This window comes from Amblyomma maculatum, chromosome 7, assembly GCF_055883805.1.
Source record: "Amblyomma maculatum isolate TAMU_Amacu chromosome 7, ASM5588380v1, whole genome shotgun sequence".
NCBI classification, from domain to species: Eukaryota; Metazoa; Arthropoda; class Arachnida; order Ixodida; family Ixodidae; genus Amblyomma; species Amblyomma maculatum.
Window position 1 is genome coordinate 9,496,968 of NC_139350.1, and position 27,870 is coordinate 9,524,837.

A 27,870-nucleotide genomic window follows, 5' to 3' on the forward strand; every position below is an offset into this window, starting at 1 on the left:
GGGTTAGGCAGGTGAAGACCTGGCGAAGCCGAGTCAGGTGGGTCGGGAAGTCGGTTGAAAAGACGACGATATCATCGAGGTAGCATAAACAGATGTTCCATTTCAGGCCGCGCAGTACAGTGTCCATCATTCTTTCAAATGTGGCTGGGGCGTTACAGAGTCCGAATGGCATAACATTAAATTCGTATAGTCCGTCTGGAGTAATAAAGGCGGTCTTAGGACGATCCGCCTCTGCCATGGGCACCTGCCAATACCCGGAGCGTAAATCGAGTGAAGAAAAGAATTCTGCGCCTTGCAAACAGTCTAGGGCATCGTCGATTCGTGGGAGGGGGTAAACATCACGACGAGTGATTTTGTTGAGGCGGCGATAATCAACACAAAATCGTATGGAGCCATCCTTCTTTTTCACTAGGACCACAGGAGACGACCATGGGCTACAGGATTCTCTAATTACTCCGCGTTGCAGCATGTCATCGACTTGTTGGGCAATAACACGGCGCTCAGTCGGGGACACCCGATACGGCCGCTGATGGAGAGGTGGGTGAGCGCCAGTGTCGATGAGGTGGGAAACGGTCGTCGTGCGGCCCAAGGAAGATTGCGGAATGTCGAAGGAGGCGCGGAATTGGTGTAGAAGGTCAAGAAGTTGCTCGCGGTGGCGCGGTTCTAGAGCGCTGTCCACGGAATGGTCAAAAAGGTCCCGCTGTAGCGGATCTGAAGCCACACGAGTTGGAGTCAAGGCGTCAACTTGGCAAACAGGGAATGACACATCATCAAAGGTGAACAGAAGGTCCACGGGCTCGATGCGGCCGAGGCACTCCCCTTCGATCAACATAGCGGGAGACGGAAGAGGATTGGCTACCAGAAGTGTGCTAGCGCCGTTTTTCATGTCAAGGACGGCAAACGGCAGCGGTAAGTGGCGGCGGCGGCAGGCAACGTTAGAGGGCACAAAGAGGACTGTCGCGGCGGTGGTAAAAGAGGCAGTGAGGGGAACCAGAACAGCGCTAACGGGTGGGATGGTTGTGTCATGTGCTACGAGGAGTTTGGTCGCAAAACGAGGACACGGCTCCTGGAGCAGGGCATCAGACGGTGCATCACTCGATTCAATGAGCTCTACTTGAGGACTGGCGCAGTCAATGATAGCATGATGCTGGGACAGGAAATCCCAGCCGAGAATGACGTCATGAGAACATGTGGGGAGAACGACGAATTCGATTATGTACAAGGCTGCAGCAATGACGACGCGAGCAGTGCAGATAGCTGTCGGCTGTATACTGTGAGCGGATGCGGTACGAAGCGATAGTCCCTCGAGAGGCGTAGTCACCTTTCGGATGGAGCGGCAGAGTTTTTGGCTGATAACTGATACAGCGGCACCGGTGTCGACGAGCGCAAGAGTATGAACACCTTCAACGATGACAGGAATAACATTCGCGGGATTAAGACGAGGACTTTGAAATTCGGTCGGATACGCAGTTCGTGCCTCGCGAACTGCGGCGGTTAGTTTTCCGGCTGGGTAGCGGGTCGTCGGCGCATTGGCGAAATGGAGCGGCGACGTGGTGATGGCGAACGACGAGGGCGGAAGTCCGGAGGTTCAGGGGGTGCTGTTGGAGGACCCGATGGGACTGGGAACTGGGGGGCCAAATAAGGTGGCGCAGGCCGCGCAGCAAAGGCCATATTTATTCGGCGCCTGCAGTAGCGTGTAGTGTGCCCAGGGATGCCGCAGTGGTAGCAAATAGGCCTGTTGTCTGATGTGCGCCATGGAGATCGTGTCGGAAGCAAGGGGGGAGCAAAAGTTGTTTCTGCCGACCGCATGGGGGGCGAAGCATAGGCATATGCTGGCTCAGGCGGTGGACTTGAAGTGACTTCGGCATACGTGCGGCGCAATACTTGAGGAGGAGCCGGCGCGAATGCTGGAGCGTAGCTCAGTGGCGCAACGCCGGACGATGAAACTGTGGGCGTGAGTAACGGCATTGAAGGTGCGACCGGAGCTGGCTGAGGAACAGGATTAGGGAGGACTTCAGATAGCTCAGTGGCGCAACGCCGGACGATGAAACTGTGGGCGTGAGTAACGGCATTGAAGGTGCGACCGGAGCTGGCTGAGGAACAGGATTAGGGAGGACTTCAGATACATGCTGTTGGATTGCATGGCGAAGCTCCGGAACAAGGCCAGTTGTTGACGACTCCTTAACATAGGGCTGCAGGGACAGTTGCCGCGCGACTTCCTGGCGTACAAAAGCCTTGATGTCTTCAGAGAGGGTAGATGACTCCCTCTCCGCGGCTAGTCCAGCAAGTGATGTATGAGGCTGGCGAATCAAAGCACGCTCCCTCCGGAGCTCGTCGTAGCTTTGACAGAGGTCATAGATTTCCTTGACCGTAGTGGGGCCTTTCGCGATGAGCATGTGAAAAGCGCCGTCATCAATTCCTGTAAGGACATGACGTATTTTAGCGGCCTCGGTCATGGTCGGGTCAACGCGACGACACATATCAACAAGGTCCTCAATGTAACTGGTGAACGTTTCACCGGGCAGCTGCAGTCGCGACCGAAGACGCTGTTCCGCGCGGAGTTTTCGGACGGCGGGGCGGCCAAAGACATCAGAAAATTTCGTCTTGAAATTCGCCCAGGTGCCAAAGTCCGACTCGTGGTTTCGAAACCACAGATTAGCGACGTCGCTCAAGTAAAAGATGACATTGTTGAGCTTACGGTTGTCGTCCCAGTTATTGTGACGGCTGACCCGTTCGTAAGTGGTCAGCCAATCGTCGACGTCGTCATCGCTGCTTCCACTGAAGGTAGCCGGGTCCCGTTGACGAACGGCACCTGTGCAGGTGACTGGCGGAGGTAGGTGCAATAAAGTCGGCTCCGTCATTGGGGTAGTCAATGTTCTGCTGCGAAGTTCCAGGGCGAGATTGGTACAGGGAACCTCAGATTGACCTCCACCAAGTGAAATGTGGATTTAATGGTTGGCTGGAACGTCTAGCACTGGCAGTACTTCTGGCACAGCAGGGTCGAATTACCAGCCGCAGGGCACGGCTTCAGCGCGAGCGAGATGGGCGCCGGAGACAAGCGATGGTGATGGCGATGCCGCAGCGTTTTTCTGCTCTTTGTCTTCTTTACAATAGAATATACACTTGGTCCTCTGTGACTTTATAGCACGTTTTATATATAGTGCTAGGATAGAACTTTAAATAAAGCGCACAAGTTCTAAGAACAGCAATAGAAGTGTTAATTAATGTTTATTTAAATGTCTTCTTTCCTTTTATTGCGCCTAATAATGAGCTACAGAGATGATTATTAGCGGCTTGATAAATGCATACTATACATGAGATGTGCTGGCAGCGACAAGCCTCAGTCAATATGTCTGTTTGGTTTTAACCTCGGATGTTATGCAGTGTGGCACGCATTTCTCTCAATTGCTTTGAATGCATCTTCCAGCTTCCTGAACTGGCCGCCGTTCTGCCACCAGGAACATCCCCAGCCTCGAAAGAAGTACCAGCTGTTTCATTAGCGCATTCATAAACTTTAGCAGTCCACACAACAACGTCGCCAGAGGACCATGGCCGAGATAGTAGATGATATAAGCACACATGTATTGTTATCAGTTGCTGCACAGGTTGAAGCTCAACAGCGTTAAATGCTGTGGTTTCCTTTGCAGCAGCTGCAGCAAAGCATTTAACCTGGAACTTCACTTTCATCCTAAAAGGTCTATAGATAATTTGGACAGTTTTTCATGTGAACATAAGTCAGGACATTGCAGCTCTGGTTGAAAATGTGTTGTCTTGAAAATAATACTCCTGTCATAAGAGCACATTTAATGTCATTTGTATCGAATGACATTAGCATCTAATGTCATTATTCCCCTGCTACACCAAAAAATTTAATGTCATTAGGTTCGAATGACATTCTTCATCGAATGAGTTTGGGGAACTCATTCGCATTCGATCGCGAACCGAATGTGTACCCTTGACGCCAGATACGCAGCAGAAACATGTAACGCAGCAGCATATTCTGCGCACAGTGAAATTAAACAATTATATTTTCTAGAGTTTTGTTTTAAAACCTGTTAATTTAGGTGTAAAATTATTCGTCCTGCAGGCTCTCGCGGAACGGCATTACTCTCGGTCACAGCAGTGGTCCAGTCACGGCAGCAACACACGATCATTTTGGACTCTTTGTTTTTTGGTGGCCGCATCTCGCCGTTTGTTTATCTCGGAACTATTTAAAGTTATGGCTGAGCTTCTCACTGTTTGGACGTCAGTTACATGCTCTACGTGTCTCCGTGCGTCTCCGCACTGTGTCTCCGCACTTCGCTGTGCTCAGCCATATTGTTTGTTTACATTTAATAAATTTGGGAGTGGCTCGATACTTGGCTTAGAATTTTATGGCTAAAGTGCTACAGCCCAGCCAAAGTAATGTTATTCGCTTGAATTGTCTTTGAGAAATGTTTGTTCAGCATTAAAATGTTACACAGTGAATTCAGACGTCTTTTATATGGGCACTCATGTTCCTTAAGTGCAGTATTTTTTTATAGCTGATCGTAACACCCATCATTTGCGAATGACATTATAGTTTATCGTGTAGCACCGAAAGAAACCGAATGACATTCGATGCATCGAATGACATTCGATTCCAATGACATTAAATCTGCTCGTGTGACAGAGGTATAAGCTTTTCCTGAAATACTTGAACTAGTAAGAAGCAAACAGCTTCGTTTTCGGCACCCGGGCGTGCATGCACTATAATCTTTGACAAGATCTACATTCAGGAAACGTCCTGCAACACACTTTCGATGCGTTTGAAGGTCTTGTATATTACTATGCATGCAGGGGTGGAATATTTGCGATAAGACACAGGTGTTCATGGCTAAAGGCATTGGAACATAATGTGAACAGCTTCTTACTTAGTTTTAGTGCGTGTGAATGCATTTTTAAGGCTTTTGTTGAGAGACTTGTGTCTAGAGACGTCGGCAAAGTTCTTTCTTTGATCCATCTTTGATGAAAAAGTAGAACATTCTTGGCAGTGTGCAGCGGTGCTGTATATGATGAAATGTTTTCCTTCTTCACATGAATTAGGCTTCATTGATTTGCGAGGCAAAGGAAGGCCAAAGTTTGTTACGGGGTTGCTCATTGGGTCTAAATTCAGTTGTCCGTCGTTTTACTGCGGTTGATAGTGAAGGGTGGTTTTGTGGCATGTATATATTTCATTTGCGTAATATTTGGGTTGATGGGAATCTCACTGCCTTGACATGATGTGTGCAAGCCGACTGCTATTTGTAAACAGATAATTCTACCAAATACAATACGCTTTCATGTAATAATGTATTTGTACAGAGTGCTATCATTAATTGTTGTTTGTTTCCATTTGTGCTCTCCTTTACTTGTATCCCCTGATTATGGGGGCGTATAGCTGAGCACAATAACTTTACAGATGAAAATAGATGTGCTAACAGTACGGGCTTTGTTATGTGTATTTTTCATCTTCATGTTGGGCCGTACCACTGATGCGACATACTACTTTGCGTTATTATTGGAGCTGCATAATCCACCTTGTTTTAAGGTCTTCTGTTTCTTTTACGGCACCATGTTTCTGCTTGATCATGTCCTAGAGCTGACATTAAACTGCTGCTGATTCTCCAACCCTCTATTCTGCCTTTGTGTTGCACACCACGGTGCATTTGTGACTCATCAGGCCACTGCATGCCTGAAGAATGAATGTGGATGTAACTAGTGGTGTAAAGCTAGATGCTTTTACATCACTCGCACAGAAAGGCAAGGCCAACGACGACGGAGACTGAGCGATGCTTGGACAAGTCGGCGAAGAATAGGCCCTGTTCAACACAAACAGTTGCCTTAAATTGGTTGTCAAATTTTCTGCCAAACTATATTTCCACAACAGCTAAGGGTCAATTTCTTTGCGGACTTGGTGGAGCATCGTTCGGTCTTCGTCGTCGTTGGCCTTGTCTTTTGTGTTTAGGAGAAAAAAAAATCGAAGTCCGCGCCAAATATGCGTCACTGTGACCCCATGCTTTTTCGTTTGTTCTTTATTAGCACTATTATTTAGAACCATTCGCAGAGGGCGTGGCGGTGAAAAGAAACTCGTGCCTCACTTAGTCGGTCCAAATGGGATGTATGTATATTTCGCTACCATGGGATCTACCTTGGACACTCTACGAAGGAAAAAAGAAAAAAAGCAAAAGGGGGTGGCTGTTTGCATCATATGGAGGTAGAGCAATAAAGCCACAGAGCCTACCACTGACGCAGTTTTGCAGGTGGCGCCATCTAGAAAGTATAGGTGAATGGAGCAGCGCAGTTTTGGTAGCTTTCATTGCAAAAACTCCTTTGTAATAGTTGCCTAAGTAATCAGCTGCAGCGATTATATCACTTGATTGCTGAACGAGGGTTTTTCCTTCTTTGTTTTCACCTGCGTGAACAGATGGTCCTCTGTGTTCTGTGCGTTGGCACAGGTAGAATGTAGCGCGGGATACAAAACCACATCGTGTCTGCTAACTGGAAAACAAGTTCCTACAAAGTGCGCAATCTTGTGCAAAATTCAAGAGGGAGTAACAGCGGTTTCACTAGCGACGCAAAAATAACATATACAAATAAAAAACAGATGCAGATCGAATTGTTTGCCAAACTTTCGAGGTTTTCTACAGTAATGTAGTTTACTGCGGCATTGTTTGCTAAAAAAAATGTTGACTAAAAAATATTAGGTGCACACCAATTTAAGCTCCAAAATAAGATGCATTAAGATATTCTGCGTAAACAAGTAACTGGCAGTGGAAGCGCCTCTTTGATAGAAGTATGAACTTATGGCGCCGCAGGCGAAACACGAAAATTAAAACTTGTGGCATTTATTGCGCTGGCTTTTAAAGAGTTGACACGAACATTTTGAGACGTATTTTCTTCGCAGTAATGCGCAGCACGATACTGTACATGATCAACCGCGCGGAATCAGTCTACGCTAGCAAAATTAAGTTATGATAGAACTTTCTCGTCCAGTTTCGGTTTTGTTCTTGGCCGCTGAGTGAGGGTCATGATGTCTTACACGCATTTTGGTCATGTGAGAGATAAAGAAAGCTGAAGTATAACCGTTTTTAATCATTTTTATGAGGAGCTGCCAACTCAGGCTTGTGTTTATCTTGAATGGCTGAAACCCCCGGGAGCAGTGAATCCCGAACCAGGTCTGTCACATGAATAATGTTGGAATACTTTACACTTAAGTTAACTTAGGACTCTGTTCTAATAGGTATATGCGAAATAATAGAACCACAAATTAAGTCATTTACGTATTTGTTGAGCGCCGTGTACGAGAACGAGGGTCCGCAAGGGAAGTCCACAGACGGGAGGCGTTAACGCCGTCATAAAACTTAGTAATTAAAAGCTCAGTGCCCCCGCATCACAGTTTTTCGCTAATTTGCTATGATAATTTCCTGACATTTTTCTTTTTCAAGAAAAAATGGAAATGAACGCATTTCTCTTGTAGCTTCTAAAGGTGCGGAAACGAATCTCTAAGCTTGCAAAAACGCAAAAAGCTGGTATGTGACTTCAACAGCTAGGGCGCTCGCCTTTGTGTACCTGCCGCTATAGTGTAACGCATTTGAAAAAAAAAACAACAACAGTAGTTGCTATATAATTACAGGGACTATAGTACCTGGCCAGTGTATTTATTACTCCGTGAAATAGTAATTAGCCAAATCGGGTTTTGAAATTTAGCTCCGCTGAAGAAGCAGAGGCATCGAAGTTCTTGACCTGCGTGGTAATGGCGTCTGATGCAAAGCTTCTTATTTAGGCTGTTTGACATGATCCTGGTTTCGCTGCAAGATGCTTGCAAAGTATTTGTGTGGGGTGGTTACCGCATGAAGACGAGTTGTATCCTGCTATAGGTTGCAGGACATTACCTCGCTCACGGCGGCCTCGTTACGATGGAGCTGAAAGAAACTCCCGTTTATTGTGCGACGCTAGAACAGATTAAAAACAGGAGGCTATCTAAATTATTCCAAAGCTTTCAAGTCGAGCATCCCTGACAGCAGCTCACCGAAGGCCCGCGCGCGCAGCCGAAAGCCAAGACAGACGTGCGCCTCTTTGTGTGAGCACTTGGAACTTTTCGAAACTGTTCGTGCTCTTGTTTCGACTGAAGCGCGCTTGTAGTCTCGCTTCCGATGTATTTTGTGAGTTGCAGAGGTTAGAACAGTAAATAAGCATGCAACGTCTAATATCTTGAAAATTGGGTAAAATAAATTTGCTTCTCTGGTAATTTAAAAAAAAAAAACAGGTCCGTAAGCTATACCTAAAATAGCTAAGCCATGCGATAGGGATATGTGCGACAAACAAGGAGAAAATCAAGTATAACCATGGAACATATACCGCAAGCCGCCATGCAGGCGTTTGTAGCTGCTACCACGGCTTGACTGTCCGCAGTATGCATGGTGCCCTAGAAATAAATAAGGAAGATCAAAACGAGCTCTAAGAATAGTAAAAGAAACACCACTTATCGCTGTAGTTGCCGCACTGACATTCTGTATAAGTGTCTAGAACGTGGCTTAAATTTGTTCTCCGTCTGGCTTGAAGTTACAACAATTTCTTATGTTGCACAACACATTTGTTGCTGCTGGATGAATCCTGAACACACCCTGCCTGAGTGTCAATTTACTTGTCCTAGCTAGCGTTAAGAAACGCTTGCGCACAACAAAATTTCTTATTCAACCTGTTATTCGAGCGACAATCTGACTATAAACACTGTCGAAGTTGGATCCGAAAGACAGATAATTTGTGCAATAGAAAATGCTTGACCAACTCCATCCTCTTCTATACGAGTTAGATATCTCTTATGTGACAACTGACATCGGACGTGGATGTATGAACATATCTATTCGATATCCGGTCACAGATTATTGGAGCGGCTGAATTGCGAAACACTGCTCTCATCATGACGCAGGGCTGCGGCCAGCGCAGCAGGTCGACAGACCGAAAAACTGAGGTGAAAACTGAACTGCACGTATTAATCCTTGGGGCCCCTATTTTTGAGTGTCTTACATCAAGAAATCACACCGTAAGATTTTCAAGATTATTCGTCGCTTTTTCTCAAAATGCCAAAATGAATCGGGATTCAAAAGACGGCGTAGTGCATACAATCGGAAATTTCTGCCACATAGGGTTCCATCGAACAGTAGGCGGGCGCCCTAACATCTTTTCGTCCCTCGTCAAAAAGCGGCCTTCGCGGCCGCGATTGAACCCTCGTACTTGTATTCAGCACCCGAGCATAACATAACCACTGAGCCATTGCGCCTTCTAAGCTTCAGATTCGGATACCAATTTTTTAGGAAAATCGCGGAATCCTATAGTGCGCATACATATATTAAATTTCTCGCCGTTCTTTCTAAGGCTCAATAGCCCTCGATCTGGAAGCGACGGAACTATACCCATGTCAACTGAGCATAGGCAATAAAACGATAAAAAGAAGTTGGGCATAGGCAGTTTATGACTTCTCCGGTAGCAGGCCGACGACAACGACCTTTCTTTCGAGACGTGTTTGACGAGGTATGAACACCTGCGAGCAAAAGTGGAGTGGCAAATCTGCACGTCCGCTTTTTCTGACAGTGGAGCAGCTATTTCTGCATAGCGTACCCTCCTGAATCTTATATAGCTAACACAGAAACTCTCCTAAATATAGCTTGCTCAAACAAATTTGTCTGACACATTGTTTCGTACAGAAAAAAAAAGCAATGGTAGCGGTTATAGCCTGGTCTCCTCACTTTTGCTCGAAGATATACGTATTGGTTCAATTCTGCTTACTAAAGCTGAAACGTGAAACCGAAGGAGGTTCTTGCCGCTGTCAGCCTCTCTCGCCTCCCTTTCATTCACCAGTCGTCTGCGTATAGCGTGCGTAGGCTAACAGCGCATGTGAGAAGCGCCAGCACAGTCGGTTGGAAGCAGGCGGAGGACCGAAGGTGGATGTATCCTCTGCAGGCGTGTTGGGGCTGTTATGACCGTGCATGGTCCGCACTTGCGCACTCTATTGTTCGCCTGTGGGCATGGATATGTGCTGTGGATATGTGCTGTTGGTGCAAGGGCGCTAAGTGAGCCTGTTTTCATGAATCCTTTTGTGTGAGCCTGTTTTGCTTTGTTGAGACCCTGCAAATGCCAAATTGGCCCTGTCAAGGGAACGTCTAGAAAAATACAAAGAAACGTCGCCCTGTGAGAAATAGCCCGATGTGCTTTTATTCAATTGTTCATCCTTCCCGTCGAGAAGCGCTATTTTCAAGTCAGGAATGTCTATTGTCCAAAGGAGACGACAGAGTGACACATCCGCTGACGTACAGGACAAGAGAGGAGCAAGGTGATTACGGCCATTAGAGGATTTCCCGGGAATGCAGGAAAGATTTGCAACTGTCAGAAAGGGACAATGCTGGGAGCAGTATGTGGCGCGCACGTGCACTTGGGTTTCTGAGAAGGAAATCCACTTGCCGGAACCAGCATATCGGATCTTTGCTGAAGAATAGAAATGTACCTCCTCGCCGTTCCCAAGCTCTTCCCGCCAACAAGTGACCAGGCCCAACGAAACAATGCCGGACCAGTCAGTGCATCAGACCATCAGTGCAGTGATGTGTTCGATTGGATGCCGATATCTGAGGGGCGTGCCCTGGAACTGGTTGGTCAGCATCTTCAGAGAGGGGCTGGACATAGGGTGTTTTAAGGACATTGCAGAGCACGAAATGACGCTCTGAGCCCTGGGTAAACGGCTCATCCAGACACTTCTCGCCATGAACTCTTACCGCTTGCCATTTTGCTGATATACCCTTCTTTTTCATTAAATACGTTTTCTCAAAGTGCCATTAAACCTGCTTGTATATATTTTACCAACTTCGAAGATTCAATCCTTCATCAACACGGAGTCTGTGCACGCTACCAAGTGAAGGCCGGGTCGACTTAGCCCCAGCGTCACGACAACTGGTGACCAGCGTTGGGATCTGAATCTACAAGCCACAATATCTGGTGATTGGAGGTGGATCTGAAGCTACAAGCCACAACATCTTGTGATCGGAGGTGGCATCTCAAGCAACAAGCAGGAGCAGCAATCGGCCAACAAGAGAGCAGCTCGGAACATCGATCGCATGTGTGGGTGAGTGCTTGGCTTTTCTTCTGATGTGGACCAGGTTCTAGAACAAGGTTAGATTTTAGAACTGGTAAAGAGTGTCGAAACGCCTTTAGGTTTTGTAGTTTGCACAGTTGTTTTGGAAGTAGCCGACACTGGGAGCGATCATGGACCTACAAAAGCTGCAGAAACCGGAACTGTTGCTATTGTGTGAGGAATTGGGAATTGATACAAGTGGTTTGGCACGAAAATCCTTGATTATAAAGGCAATCACTGATTTGGGAACCGATGATGAGGAGCTCAGTGAAGCATGGAACCTCATCGGACAAAAAAAGGAGGAGCAACTCAGACAGCAGAAAGAGCGGGAAAAAGAGGAAAAGAGGCGTGAGCGTGAAATTGAGAGAGAAGCAAAAAGGCTGGAGCAAGAAATTGAGCTCCGCAAATTAGAACTAGAGTTGAGCAAGAGGTCGGACAATTGTCCCCAGCTAGCGGTACCTCTTCTCAACAAGGAGGCAGATTTCAAGATGTCAAAGTACATGCAGCCATATGTGATATCAGGCGATATCGGTCTGTATCTGGCTAACTTTGAGCGAACCTGCGAAAAGCTATCCTTCCAGCGAGACACTTGGTCTCAGAGATTATGGACGGTTGTGCCCTGCGAGGTAGCGGAGGCTGTCTCGCGGCTAAGCAAGGAGGACGCGGACAACTACGAGAAGGTCAAGGCTTGCCTTCTCAGAAAGTATAGGCTTAGCGCCGAGGCGTTCAGACAACGTTTTCGGAACGCTACTAAGTCTAGGGACGAGAGTTACCCTGAATTCCTGTACAATTTAAGAGCCAATTTGGGCGAGTGGCTAAAGAGCACTGATTCCTACCGTGATAGGGACGCTGTAGTCGAGCGAATTCTTTTGGAGCAGTTTTATAACTGCCTCCCAGAAAAAGAAAGAAATTGGTTACAGGACTGAGGCGACATTAAGTCTGCAAATGAAGCTGCCGAACTCACTGAGGAGTACGCTTCGCGCCGACAATTCAGCAACCCAGCAGTGGACAGGCCCCGCAATCCCAAGTTGTGTGTGAATAACCGTCAGGAAAGGCACTTTGCTAGAGTTGCAAACAAAGAAAGGAAGGCTTCTTCAGGCAAACTCCCTAGAAAGGACGGCAGTGAGAAAAGTGGGGAAGTGACCAACGCGCAGAACACAAAGAATAAGGTTGAGGCTAGGAAGCCGCTCACATGCTTTAGGTGTAATGAGCAGGGTCAGATTGCCGTCAACTGCCGGAAAGAAAAGATTGCTTTCTAGTATGTCAGTGACTGCGATGAAAATATGCAGCTTTTCGAACCCTATCTGCATGACCTAGTAGTCAACGGGAAGCATTGCAAGGTACTGGTTTGTTGGTTGGTTTGTGGGGTTTAACGTCCCGAAGCGACTCAGGCTGTGAGAGACGCCGTAGTGAAGGACTCCGGAAATTTCGACCACCTGGGGTTCTTTAACGTGCACTGACATCGCACAGAACACGGGCGCCATGCTTTTCGCCTCCATTGAAAAGCGGCCGCCGAGGCCGGGATTCGATCCCGCGTCCTTGGGAACAGTAGTCGAGCGCCGTAACCACTGCGCCACCCCGGCGGGGCATTGCAAGGTACTGCGCGATTCGGCCGCAACGATGGATGTTGTCCATCCGGCGTATGTGTCGCCTTCCGACTATACAGGACAGTGTGCATGGATCCGCCAGGTAGTGGAGGAACAGAGTGTGTGCTTGCCAATCGCGAACGTGGTCATCGAGGGCCCTTTCGGCGAATTAACAACCGAGGTTGCCGTTTCAGGAAAGCTTCCTAAGTGTATCCGTATTTGTTTTCCAACAAATCGGACATGCTACTGCGAAAGAGGGGCATCCTTTTCGGAGTTGTGCAAGCCTTAACACGTTCAAAGGCGCGAGAACTAGCTACACTGCTCATTCCAGAAAAATCCACAGCGGAGGAAATGGCAGTTAAAACAGTTGTCGATGCGGAAGATAGCGGGTCAGAAAACTTTGAGAGCGAGGCATCTCAGATAAGTCAACTTGAAAGTGAGCTTGATGAGACGCGGAATGAGGATGTTCTTGAGAGTAACCTCTTGCCGTAAGTGTCCAGTAATCTCACGAGACTTTTAAGTGGAACCCGAGAGGACTTAGCTATGGAGCAAGCCAATGATCCCAAGATACAGGAGATAAGGGAGCGCCACCGCGCCACTAAGACAGCAAAGAATATTTCTTTCGAGATGAGAAAGGGAGTGCTGTATCGCTTATTCAAGGATAAGCGCGGAGTAGAGCGGGACCAATTAGTCGTTCCCCAAAAGTACCGTGAAGACTTACTGCGACTTTCCCATGGCAGCTCGTGGTCATGTCACCTTGGAATAAGGAAAACAAAGCAGAGGCTGTTGCAAGAATGCTATTGGCCTGGATGTTTTACGGACACGGAAAATTTTGTACGGTCATGCGACACGTGCCAGCGGGTTGGAAAGGCGCAAGATAAGTGGAAAGCTCCGATGGTGTTAGTACCAATCATTACCGAGCGGTTTCACCGGTTAGTGATAGATGTAGTTGGGCCACTTCCTGTGACAGAGTCAGGGTACCGTTATATCCTCACTATGTTATGCCCAGCCACAAAGTTTCCAGAAGCTGTTCCGCTGCGCGAGGTGACGTCCTAGAGTGTAGTGGATTCGCTGCTGTCAGTGTTTGCACGAGTTGGATTTCCTTCCGAGGTCCAAAATGATCAGGGTAGCGTTTTCACAAGTGTCCTCATCACCTCGTTTCTCGAGCGATGCGGCATTAAGGTAGTGCATAGCTCGATCCACCATCCGCAGAGCAACAGCGTAGAAAGATGGCATTCTGTTCTCAAACGAGTCCTGAGGGGACTGTGCTATGAAAACAAGCGCGAATGGGATACCTGCCTGCCTGCAGCACTTTTCGCTTTGCGGTCAGTGCCGCACGAATGCACTGGATTTAGCCCAGCCGAGTTCGTGTACGGAAGGTCACTGCGCTCACCTTTGCGAATGGTGCGCGAAGCCTGGGAGGGGCGCGTAAAAGACCCAACAGTAGTAGAATTCATTCTGAACCTACTGAATCGCTTACATAACACTAAGGAACTCGTTGAGGCCAGCATGAAGTCAGCCCAGGCTCGTTCCAAGGTGTACTATGATAAGACAGCCCGTCAAAGGACGTTTCGTATCGGGGACCAGGTGATGTTGCTGAGAGGTTCAAGGCAGAATAAGCTCGAAGTACAGTGGGAAGGACTTGCTGAAGTCGTTGCAAAGCTTTCTAACACTAACTACGCAGTGAAAATCCCCAGTAGGCGTAAAGAAGTGCGCATTTATCATTGCAATCTTATGAAGCCTTATGTGCAGAGGGAAGCCGTGGTAAATCTAACGTTAAACCTTCCCGAGGAGATGGGGGACAACTTGATTTGCCTCAGCGGAAAAGAAAGCAACGCTCAGGAGCTTCTCAAAAAGACGGAGCAGAGAGGAGAACTAAAGAAATTCCAGCTGTCCGATCTGGGCGAGATAATAACAGAGTTTGAGGTCTGCTTCGTGGACAGGCCAGGCAGGACTGATTTGACTGAGCACGATATTGAGCTGACTTCAGACGTGCCAGTGCGATCAAGGTGCTACCGATTTTCTCCAAGGCAAAGAGAAATTCTGGATAGGGAAGTAACTCGCATGCTGGAATTGGGAGTAATAAAACCCTCGGAAACCGATTATACTTCGCCTATGATCTTAGTAGAAGCTCCAGGTAAAGACCCTAGGCCTGTGGTAGACTACCGAAAGCTAAATTCTCTCACCAGGGATCAAGTGTATCCTATTCCGAATATCGAGGAGAGAGTAGAACAGGTCAGTAGAGCGGCATATGTGACTACGTTGGACCTTACTCGAGGATACTAGCAAGTACCGCTCACTGAACGCGCCAGCAGATACGCGGCTTTCGTCACTCCGACGGGCAGCTACCAGCCAAAAATGATGACTTTCGGGCTCAAAAATGCTCCATTTTGTTTTTCCCGACTGATGGATAGGGTTTTAAAGGGGTGTGAAAGATTCGCGGTGCCTTATTTAGATGACATTGCGGTTTTTTCCGACTCATGGGCGGACCATATGGTGCATCTAAGAGCTGTACTGAGCCTTTTGCGTCAAGCTGGGCTAACCGTAAAGGCCGAGAAATGTTGCCTGGCAAGGGCGACCGTGGACTACTTGGGTCATAATGTAGGTCAAGGTTTCAGGAAACCCAGCGAGATTAAGATTTCTGCGGTAGCAGACTACCCGCGGCCGAGCACGAAGACGGAAATTCGGGCATTCCTGGGGCTGACGGGATACTACAATCACTACATCCCTAACTATTCAGCTTTGGCTAGCCCTCTGACCGACGCTCTCCGCAGGACAGAACCGACAATGTAGTCTGGGACGAACAAAAGGAAGCCTCCTTCGTAAACCTGAAGGCTGTGCTGATTAGCCGTCCGGTATTGCGAGCTCCAGACTATGACTGAGAATTCATGGTCCAGTGATGCAAGTGATCCAGGGCTAGGTGCTGTTCTCTGCCAGAGAGATCGCGACGGTAATGAGCACCCCGTGCTCTACCTGAGCAGAAAACTGAGTTCTAGAGAGAGGGCTTATTGCGCGTCAGAGAAAGAGTGCGCTTGCATTGTATGGGCCATTCAAAAATTGCAGTGCTATCTTGGAGGGGGCAAATTCACCGTAGAGACGGACCATTGTCCCCTGGCGTGGCTGCAAACTGCGACATCGAAGAACAGTCGCCTTCTGAGGTGGAGCTTGATTTCACAGCAGTACAATTTTTAAATAAGATACAAAAAGGGGAAGTTAAATGGGAATGCGGACGCGCTTAGCCGCTGTTTCTAAGCGCTCCGAGGTGTTCCTCACCATGTATCCAAATTGATAATCAGGTGTTTTTTTTCGTGCGCTTGTATATGTGTGACTACGTAAAGCCGCACGTTTGGTTTTCTAGGCATACGTGGGTCCTGAACGTCTGGAGTGTGGGCTTTTCTCGGACAATGATGGCAGTTTTCTTTTTACCTGGTCTCTTTAGACGGGAGCCGAGTGCTTGCTTAGATATGTGGTTGAGTTTCAGAGACAGCTCAAGCAATTTGGCCTACGGCAATCAAGACAACGCGACAAGCAACAGCGAGCTTCAAGCGTTCATGTGCAGGCCATTAAGTCGTCTCTTCATGCAGCAGCTGCGACTGCTGCCCTCCGTGACTCTTCTGGCGGGGGAGGAGGCTGTTATGACCTTGCATGGTCCGCACTTGCGCGCTCTACTGTTCGCCTGTGGGCATTGATATGTGCTGTGAATATGTGCTGTTGGTGCAAGGGCGCTAAGTGAGCCTGTTTCCATGAATCCTTTTGTGTGAGCCTGTTTTGCTTTGTTGAGACCCTGCAAATGCCAAATTGGCCCTGTCAAGGGAACGTCAAGAAAAATACAAAGAAACGTCGCCCTGTGAGAAATAGCCCGCTGTGCTTTTGTTCAATTGTTCACCCTTCCCGTCGAGAAGCGCTATTGTCAAGTGAGGAATGTCTATTGTCCAAAGGAGACTACAGAGTGACACGTCCGCTGATGTACAGGACAAGAAAGAAGCAAGGTGATTACGGCCATTAGAGGATTTCCCGCGAATGCAGGAAAGATTTGCAATTGTCGGAAAGGGACAATGCTGGGAGCAGTATGTGGCGCGCACGTGCACTTGGGTTTCTGAGAAGGAAATCCACTTGCCGGAACCAGCATATCGGATCTTTACTGAAGAATAGAAATGTACCTCCTCGCCGTTCCCAAGCTCTTCCCGCCAACAAGTGACCACGCCCAACGAAACAATGCCGGACCAGTCAGTGCATCAGACCATCAGTGCAGTGATGTGTTCGATTGGATGCCGATATCTGAGGGGCGTGCCCTTGAACTGGTTGGTCAGCATCTTCAGAGAGGGGCTGGACATAGGGGGTTTTAAGGACATTGCAGAGCACGAAATGACGCTCTGAGCCCTGGGTAAACGGCTCATCCAGACGCTTCTCGCCATGAACTCTTACCGCTTGCCATTTTGCTGATATACCCTTCTTTTTCATGTAAATACGTTTTCTCAAAGTACCATTAAACCTGCTTGTATATATTTTACCAACTTCGAAGATTCAATCCTTCATCAACCCGAGTCTCTGCACGCTACCAAGTGAAGGCCGGGTCCACTTAGCCCCAGCGGCACGACAGGGCCGAACTAGAGGCGCCGAGGAGCACGTTTCATCGCACTGGACTGCCGCACTCGAGCTCGCACTGTATCGACGATCACCGAGCCTTTCGCCGTAGTGCCTGTATGCTGACCCTCAGCAGGCCTTTTTTTTTGTCTAAATATATAATATCGCATATTACTGCCTGTAATATATAGTGATGCTTATTCGCTTAGTTGGTCGAGTTTGTATTTTTTCCCCCTTTTCGCGTTTCGGGGTTTCAGCTGTTGTCATCTTACTTATATATTCTGTTACGCGCGTTATTTTATGCCTTGTGTTTCTTCTTGAAAGCAATTAAATGCATTTTATTACTCTCGCTGGCCAACGCACCGCCGCATGTGAACCTTGCACGGGCTGACCGACCTCAGCAAAGTAAATGTTATCTAACCCTGACTAAGGTCAGTTGGAAAGATAAAACGGCCCATATGCCTCCATGATTTGCTCTTGGCAGATGTTCGACGAACAATTTGTGACAGGAACCCACAGTTTATTAGGCTGGAGACTCACCTACGTGCTGTAAGAAACTCGCAGTTTATTAAGCCGGAGACGAATCTACGCGCTCTAAGTTCCAAACTGTGCAGCTTAGCACACTTATTTAGAGTAATGGACAGAAAGGCTGCATGTTGGAATGCCACTGACCCTTTCTTTGCTCGTGACAGGGCACCAAAGCAGACATTGTTAGCCAGCATATTTGTTGTTCGCCCATGCCTAACGACTTTGTAACTCAGAGCTGAGCACTCTGTGCGGATGTCACGAAATCGCCGCACATAATTATTAAGCCGGCACGGCGCAGCATCGAAGGTTCGACGACTTTCGAGAAACTCCTGCTTCCCCGCGCGAGAAGAGCGCGTACGCTTCGGCGTCACCTTCTTTCTCATCACTGGGCGATGACGGTGACTCAAACGGCGGAAATGTGCTCGTCTTATCTGGAACTTTCGTGCGGTATCTAACCAATGGCGACGTGCGGCTCAGCGGGAGGAAAAGGGAACGCTTCAACAAGCGAAGCTAAGTGTGTGTGCGCTCTAGACTTGGCGCGTCTGAACAGATAGACGCGGCGCGCCCTATGCATTTAAATTGTGTCGCTTGTTTGAGTCAGTTAGCGTGTGAGCTAGTACTGCAGCGTGTTCGCAAGTGCTACTGCTCAACTCCAGGGGTTCACCCGCTACTGCCAAGCCCAAAGACCTGCGAGGAAGCGGCACTCGTCTTACATGGCGGCCACTTCGTGACTCTCGAGGCGTTGGTCTGCAACAGCACCCGGTGATCAATTTGGTGCTTGCTTATTGGACTCTCTCGTGTATTGTTTCGTTTTGTAGGGCCTCTGTGGTATTGAATGCCTCTTTAGTAGCATGTTTAGCGTTGTTTTGTGTGAACCTATCGTCTGTGCATTTTTAGTGTTCGTGTGTATTCCTCTGTATTGTTACTTGCTGTGTATAAAGTTCGTTTTGTTTGTTACTTCTGAGTCCGACCATTGTTCTGGCTTGAATAGGCGAAGCTGGGAACCAAACGGCCACCCCATTCTGTCACTAGATGGTAGTTGAATTCCGGCTGAGCTTGCCACGTAAGTTGAGGGCATCTCCTTTGCGACCGGAACAGCTACCACCCCTCATTCTATGGATGTCTGGGAGTATGCGCACCATTAAGGGCGCATCGTTAATAATCCTGTAATTATTAACGGGTGACAGCGCGTAATAGTGGGTTAGACACGGGCATATACCTTTTGTCTGCAATAAACTGCTGTGGGTCAGCGCAGGGAAATAGACGGAAAGCCAGGAGTGGGGGGTGCCCATGCTTCGCCACTGCAGAGCCCAGAGCTGAGCCCCGATAAATCTTGCGCAGTGCATTATGTGTTAGACGCGGGCATACTAGCTGTTGCCCGTCCAATCTTCTGTGGGTCCGCTCAGAACCGTATGCGGACAGCTGACGGAGAGGATGCCCCCACATATGCTCCCAGCTAAGCCCTAGTATCTCATGTGTGGGACCTCTGCGGGTTTGATGCAGGCATGCCAACTCTTTACCCACACTGATCTGGTGCGGGTCCGTTCTGGTTTCTATACGGCCAGTTTGTTGTGGGGGTGCCCACGCTTCGCCATTGAAATGCTCAGGACTCAGCCCAATCATCTACTCCGCGGGACCTGTGTAGGCTAGATGCAGGCATGCTACCTGTTTGTCCACACATTCCCGCAATCGCACCCGACAGGGCGCTACGTAGTGGGGCAGTCTACCCTTCGCCACCATGTAGCCTTCCGCATCGTCCGCAGGTATCTGTTGATGAACCCATATAGGTTGCCCTAAGGGGCCCGTTTAGGTATGGTGTGGGCAGCCGAAGTGCGTTTTGCACGCACTCTCCCCAAGAGGGACCAATGCAGGTTTGATATAGGCAGCCCCTTGCCGACATTGCCTATGTGGGACCCATATCGACCCATCACACTGTGCTACTGGGGAGCACGAACCGGGCTCGATGCTGCAAACCCGAGCCCGGCTCATCCCTGAAACGGCCTCAACCCGCTCGGCGCTCACCCTCGAAGCGCGGGCCGACATGATATGTTTGCAGGTGATGCGAAGCCATGAAAACAAAAAATTCAGGCTGAGAACTTTATATATGGCCTTGACAATTTCTGGCCTTTCAGATGGTAAATGTGTAGCACATACGAAGAAGTATCATTCAATTTTGTTGCTCAAAGCATCACGTTCTGCATTGAAGAAGGCTTGAGGCATTTATTTGTGGCTGTCCTGGATTATGAATTCGGTAGCGCTGAAGTTTCTTTCGGTATTTTAAGTTGTGCTTCGAATGATTAACTCAATCTTAGCAACGAAAGCGAGTGATTCTTAAGCGCCTTCTTTACTTCAAAAATGCGCGAGCTTTAAATTGAAACAAGCGCTTGATTTTATGAGTAAGTACTCGGTGAGCTTGTCTGAATCACCGAGTGTTTTTCACACGCCGACAAAGAGCGCCCCTGCATTGCCTGCGCCTTGAAAAAACGCGGATGCATTGGGCTATTTGCAGCTTCAACCGAGGCCAAGTCGAGGAACCAGCAACCCACAAATATGCGTGAGAGTTGACAGCATGGTGTGAATCTCGAAAACTATACTTAAGTGTCTGCACAGTACTACCGAAGCGGAGATGCGAAACTCGAAACTCATACTCCACAAGCAGCCCCTCTCTGCTCAGAAACTGACGACTGACGGCTAGCAAGGATCTGTTCATGGCGAGGAGGCGTGGAGGAAAGGCGAGTCAACGGCGGGAAAGAAATGGCAAACTCTTTAGTGGGGAGGGCGTGGGAAAATGCGGAGGATTCTAGATGCTTATCGCACCGTGGCCATAACCGCGATTTCACAAAAGTTCCTTGAGCTTGCGATTGGAACACAAGTGTTAAAATTCATTAGCCTCCGCCGTAAGGGATGAGAACTGAGGGCTGCTGCGAGTTCCATGCAATGTAAGAGAAATTAAACTGCCGGGATGAAACAAGCGTCTATAGGGAAGGCGCCTATTAACCGCATAATTGCGTCGCGAAGTACGCTGGAGTATATAGCGAATGACGATGGCTCACGGCAACAGACGCCGAATGTTACATTTTGACGACCGATACTCACCGAAGCCCATAATATTTACAAATCGCAGTTAATATGAATACATGATGATTACATGCTTTTGGATTAGTCAATCCTGTAGATATCGAACACGAAGAGGATCGCGAGTATTTCGATATATCGATAATTCGACGCATAGAACATGCTAAGGGATGAGGTCCATTGTAACACAGAAGAGTGAATACGGTGCACAAACATAAGCAGCACACTTCCTGCAGCTATGTGCTGTACTCCAGCATACTGGCAACCCACCGCTCGCGGCTGGCATCACGATCCGCTCGGAGCGTACGGGCACCCGCGCCTCTTTCGGTGTATGTAAGCGCCGGTTCTAAATATTTCGTCGAGTCAGCTTAAAGCGCCAAAGCTCACGCTGCTCGCACCTATCCTCTAGCAGCGGGTAGCACATGGACCGTTGAGGCTCACTCAAAGCTGCATTGGATGGTGCTTTGAGAAACGCCACCGCTCTCTATGAGCGATGTAATTCGGTTACTGCCACTCTGTGAGAGCTATATTATTTCAGTTAAAATAAATTACAGATTATCTCTCCGCCTCCTTCAGCAGCGAAACAGGCAACACGAGAGCCACCTAGAGCCTTCGGCAAACTCTTCTGGTTGCACCCCCCGACCACCGGTGCATTGATTTTGAGCTTTATCGCATTACATTAGTGTCTCGTTTAAAACCAACAATGCCTGACAGAAGGCCACTTCCAAGCGGAGCAGAATTTCCCCTCATGAACGGTTTAACAGCGTTAGCGCAGTCAGGAAGCGCCCAAAGTTGTGAGCAAACCTGGCTCTGAGAGCGAAGAATGATAGCCGAGTTGCTTTAGAAGAAGTGCACATGCAGGGGCGTGGTGCATTATTAGATTACAAATTATCAGCTATAGTGGGAGGTCAATAAACGCGAACACGGCTCCTATAATTTACCATGAGATTTTCAAGGTGATATAAGAGTATGATATGAGAATATTTCGATATATTTGGGATCGATATATTCAGAATAGATTTTAGCAAGTAGGAAGCCTAGCCCCTCCTCTCGAAGGCCTGTTTTATAGCTTTTATCGATTGAAAAGAATCGTGAATTGTGAAAAATATTGGTGTCATGAACATCTGTCAAAAGCAATGTTTCGGCTAAAGAGATAATGTGCGGGAAATATGTATCAATCAGTGATGAAAGAGTGCGTCGCGGGTTGTGTGCTTCGTACGTTGCCGAAGAGTACTCATACGCATGATGATGTAGGTAAAGAAAATGAACCCTTAATCCTCTCTCTGTCTAGCACGAACGAGATCGCGAAGTAATGTCAGTGTTAGGGTCACGCCGCGAATCGACTTCATCTACACTGTCAGAATGGATGAGCATATATCTCGCGAGGTTTTTCCCGCGCGCTGTCCGAGCTGGTATGCACACTTAGCATTTATTCTTGAGCATTACGTTCTATAAAGAATTTTTATGAAGGCGGAGGAGGCTGGCGTTTGTTTAATGAAATAATTATTAGCTACATGATTTTTACATACAGCAATCTTATTGAGAAATAGACTTGAACTCTTATTGAGAAGAAAGCATGGTTCCCCTCTGGCACGTAGGAAATTGGCCGTATTGACGATTAAAATGCACTTTGAATCGTTCAGGGTGAATAAAGAGATAGAGAATTGAAGAATTTTTGATAAGTCCTTCGCTATTTGCTATTTGTCAATATTAACTGTCAAGTTTAATTTATAGCACTTCTATCACCAAATTTGTCTTTTTTTGGTCCTCTGCTTATTTAAGTACGCATTAAAAATTTACTTTTTGTCATATACGAATTTTTAGAGATTAATGCATCACTGTTTGTTCTTTAAAAATACCTTTCACTAAACTGGTCTATAAAGCGATTTTAATGTTCTTAAGACATCTAATCAAATGAAACACGTCTTAACAGCTGATATATGCAAACTCATGCCATTATCTTGCGTGCGTCACCTTTTTTTCTTGCACCGCATCGCTAAGGGGAAATTAGAGCTAGTCTAATTTTATAAGTACCAAGATGGGTGACCTTTTTATATTCTCTGTTTTGGCGCGCGCGTGTTATTATCATTTTGTCGCTCTCTATCCGGATACAGCAACATGCAATGAAAAGTTGATCCACCAGAAATAGGTTCTTACAGCGCATTAGCATTTTCAAAAACGTAAAAAATAATTTTAATAAAACAAAGCAGGCAGAAAAAAGCCATGTACATTCACTAATATTTTCACAGCCCACAATGGTGAGCGCTGAACTCATCTCTTTATGGAGAGCTACACTCATGTGGGCTGATCAGCTAGCTTTGCCTCGTATCACCACAGCACACACGTAGACCAAACAACTGCGCGACCACCTAACAGCACAATTTGAAATACGCCTTCTATGCAGTAGGTCTCCAGCCTTCTAATAGTTTCGGTGCGTCGCTACGTCGCGCAGCGTACCTAAAAGTTCTAACCCAGTGCTATTGGTAGCGAACACTGGATAAAAGGAGGCTGAGATTTAGCACCGCATACGATATCAATCAGCCTTAGGACACGCTTATAAATTCACATGTGAATGTATTTGTGGGAAGATACTTGCAATGACAGCAATTGAAATTATGAAATTCCAAAGCACCTTTCATGACCTCTGGAAAGGCATACGGCTGAGTCCTGAATAATGATGACTAGCTGTTAAAAATTGCATCACCGCCCCGCCAAGAGCCATTAAATTGACCTAGGCAGTGCCATCAAGGAATACGAGGCTGGCTTTCTTGTCTTGAGCCTATGTGGGAGTGGACGCGTCCTGGTCGGCAGTCTGTGCCGATGCTCATAGGTGCCTCAGGATGACAGTCGAAGGCGCGCGCAAAATTCTTCGTTCGACGAAAGACGGAGTCGCAGTCCGGCGCAGCACTGACGCCAGCAACAAACTGTGCTGCAACGATGGAGCTGTCGCCGGGACACATTGCGTAACAGGCAGCCACAAAGAAGAGCTGGTGCAGTGACAGGTTCTCCAAGCCCACCAGGCTCTTGTTCGAAGACTCGGCTATCACTCTGTATGCGTCGAAGAGCACGTTGAACGACAGCACCTGCATCACATGAAAATGATGCGCGAGCATTTAGAATATTGTTTTTTGTGAGTTGTGAGTTGTGTAGAGTTTTATGGCACATAGGCGACTCAGGCCATCATGCGCCAAGAGCAAGGTTTGAAATTAAACAGAGATTTTACTCTATGCCGTTTTCGCAAAGTATGATCGACAGGTAAGGAAGCGAAAAAAATATGGAGGCCGTCCTAAATACTTGTTGAAAGAATCATGCTGAAAGCGTATCATGATGGATTACCGCAGTCTGGCCACTTATTTAAGCCACTAATCAGTTTATTCTCTAATTTTTGTCTGGAACACCCGCTGTGGTGCGTACACACCATACCATTTGAGGGGGTGAAGCTTTTTACAGAATTTGGGGAGTACACTCACTTGTAAGGTCCATGGCCTATTTTCGACTCTGCCTCACCATGTCTGGTTCTTTGATGTCAGTTCGCCTTGAAGCTTTCACAAGTCTGTTTACTAATTAAGATGTTTCCTGACACAGAACGGGGTTTTTCCTCTCGAAAACTGGATAAATGTTAGCCCATTCAAATCTTGCACACAAAGGCGACAGTAAAAGGGTTTAATAATAGCGTAACCCGCCCGCACATATGACTTAGAAAATACGACACTTAAAATCTGTAAAGGCAACTGGAAAACATTGATAATTATAATGACGATATGGGGACATATTTTTTCGCCGTTGATTTCTCTTTGAAGGAGGTTTTATGTTGGACAGATAGAATTTTCTTGTGACCTGTTTAAATTTAAAGCAAAGTCATTGTTTTATTTAACCCGTTTTACGGTGCCGTTTCATCTCTGTGTCGACTTGTGGGCTTATATTGATGGCAGCTTAGCTGGAAGCGGCAACTATGAAACGGGGGTATACAAATTGCTACATCAATCAAGCTTCCTCTTTGCTGCTCATCACAGCGGGTGCACTGTCTCGTGCTCTGTCGGTTGATACATGGCGTAGCCTGCAGGACAAATTATCGACATAGCGTGTGGAGCTTGAACGCGCTTCGCAACGATGAGCGCCCTTTCATAGCCGCCACCCCTCGTGTGCTCAGGCACCGGGAAGTAAACTGGAAACGATTCCGGCAGAGCCTCGACATCCTCATTTTAGCCCTAACGGAAAAAGGATGGTTCGTTGAGAGTTTGCGGGAGGTAAACAAGAACCTTAGGTGAGAACAGTATCAGCTGTCCAGGCGCAAAGATATCGAAGAGCAACTTGCGGGAGCTATTGTGTTCACTAACCTCGATGCTAAAGCCGGATTTCACCAAGTGCCGCTGCACTTTCGAAGCACTATTTGGTCGGTACTGTTTCCTAAGGCTACCATTTGGCATATTCTCAGCACCCGAAGTATTTCAGAAGGTTCGGTTAGAGATCTTTGCAGGCATAGAGGGTGTGCACGTATACATTATCTGAGGCCGAAATCAAGAAGAACATGATGAAAGGTTGCACCGCGTCCACGAGGCGGTGCGCAGAGCAGAGCTAACCCTTAATCAGGATAAGTGCCGATTTGCTCAAAGTGCTGTTTGCTTTCTGTCACTGTACGCAAGTCATCACACCCAACCCACGCTTGGTGGGTGGGCTGATTCACATTCTTGCTCCTTGAGATAAGAAATTCCACGTCGCTTATTGGGCATGATCAATTATTTTCGGAAGCATGTCACAAACGTAGCTCAGAAAACAAAGAACCTTCGCAGCCTTACTCGCTAGAACGCAGCGCTTCAGTTTCTCTCTCCGAATGAAAAGGAATTTGCCGACTTAAAGGGCGTACTCTCGCAATCATCAGTGCTGACAGTGTTCGACCCTCAGAATGCTACAAATACATATCTACTGATGCCTTAATCGTAGGCCTCGGGGCAGTGCTCTTGCAGTTGCTTGGACAAATCTGGCGACCAGTGGACTATGCATCACGGGCACTCTCAGATCCAGAAATCTGTTATGCACAGATAGAGGAGGAGCTGGGCCTAGTATTTCGCTCTTAAAAGTTTTACTATTTTACGTACGCTGCTGATGTCACCCTTAAAGCAGACCACCGGTCATTATATGCAATTCCAAAAAGGGCTTGAATAATATGCCACCCAAGTTTCAGATATTCTTCATGCGATTGTTGAAGTATATCTTCCCCTTGCTGTATTTTCCTGGCCCCCACTTGATTTGGCAGGCACACTGTCCAGGCAGACCACTCATATCATGGCCGACCAAGTCTACCGATCAGAAGACGTTGAGGTGTATGCCATGCGCGTCCTCTTTAACCTGGTATCACCAATGACGCTTGAAAAGCTTCTCACATAACCCCAGCTTGACCCCATTCTGCGCCATGTAGCAAAAGCGTTGTCAACCAAAAACCCACTGGATAGTGTGTACCGACCATTCCACTTTGAATTGGCAGTTTTCAATAGGGTACAGTTTAACTTTAGCCGTGTCGTCGTACCTACATCGACGCGAGCAGACACGTTAATGCGATTCCATGAAGATATGGGCATTACCAAATGTAAAGCTAGAGATAAAAACTCTTGTTCTGGCCAGGTTTTAAGGCAAGTATTTAGTCATTTGAGAGCAGATTCTCAGCTTGCAAAGGAGGAGAAGTGGAAAACAACTTTATGCAATGCACTATTAAGCGTCGAAAATGTCCTGGGCCAGGGTGAGGAGAGTGAGGTAACTGTATTTCAACAGGGCAGGGAAACATGCAGTGTTCTAAGTTTGCATAGTGTTCAGAAAATTAGGGCGTGCGAAGGAAGGTCTGATTCGGTATGAAAATGATCGCGCTGGAGTAAGCAATGTATTTAGTTGTATGAGCCTAAGTAAGCATATGTGCGTGGTAGTGAGGTATTTATCAGAAAGAGGAAGTGTACGAAGACTTTTCCAAATGTTGTCATATCGAATGTCGATTTCAATATTGTAGTGAAGAGTAGCGTCCCACTTGGGTGGATAAGGCCAGTGAATCCCAGGCGCCCGGGGCTGGATTTCGCGGGCGAGATGATGCACTACCTCATTGCTTTTGATTTCAGCATAACCATCCACCTTGTGACAGTGTTGAGACGTAGTTTGGTGAGAACTCTGTGTTGAAAATCTTGCAGTTCTTCAAGAATGCGACCCGTGTGAATGGCGCGTATAGCCTGTATAGAATCAGTCTATATTGTATATCCTGAAGGATTAGAGGGTGCTGGTCAAAGGTTTTGAATACTGGCGACTATTGGCAGGATCTCGAGAGTCACTGTAGGAGGAAAATCTATGCAAGGACCCAGAGTATGCGTCACTACATCATTGCAGCTCTCAATTGAGTAAGCAGCCGCTCCGAAGTTAGTTCGTGATGGATCTGTGTACACGATCGTGGAATCAGTAGGATGAACATGATTGGAGACGCGAGCGAAATGTCTGCCTGGGTTAGTGTGGGTGGAAAGGTTTCTGGAATGGGGTTTACTCTGATGATATTTGGGAGCGGGGAAGGAGTGGTAACAATAGGGAGGTCGATAGGGTTGAGGGCAAGTTGCTGAAGTATTCAATGTCCTTGTTTGATGCTAGAAAGACGTGCCATTTGCCGGTATCGATGTGGATGTATGAGGTCTCCCAGGGGCAAGAACATCCCTGTAGGGTATAGGCGCTCCGTAGACGTATGTACATGGACGTTAAGGGAAGCCTTGTACAAAATATGAAGCACAATATTAATCTGATGTCTTTGGCGACAGAGTAGTGTAAGATATAAAATTTTATATACAATTTTACTTAATGCTAATGCGTGTACAAGTTGCCTTACTTGACCCGCTCGTAGCCCGGCGTGCTTATTGACAATGCGGTGAACTAGATGCGTAAGCTGATTGCAAAGTTAAACGTTTGTAGAAACATTGACCTAATTAGTTGACCCATGAATATGAAGTCCAACGA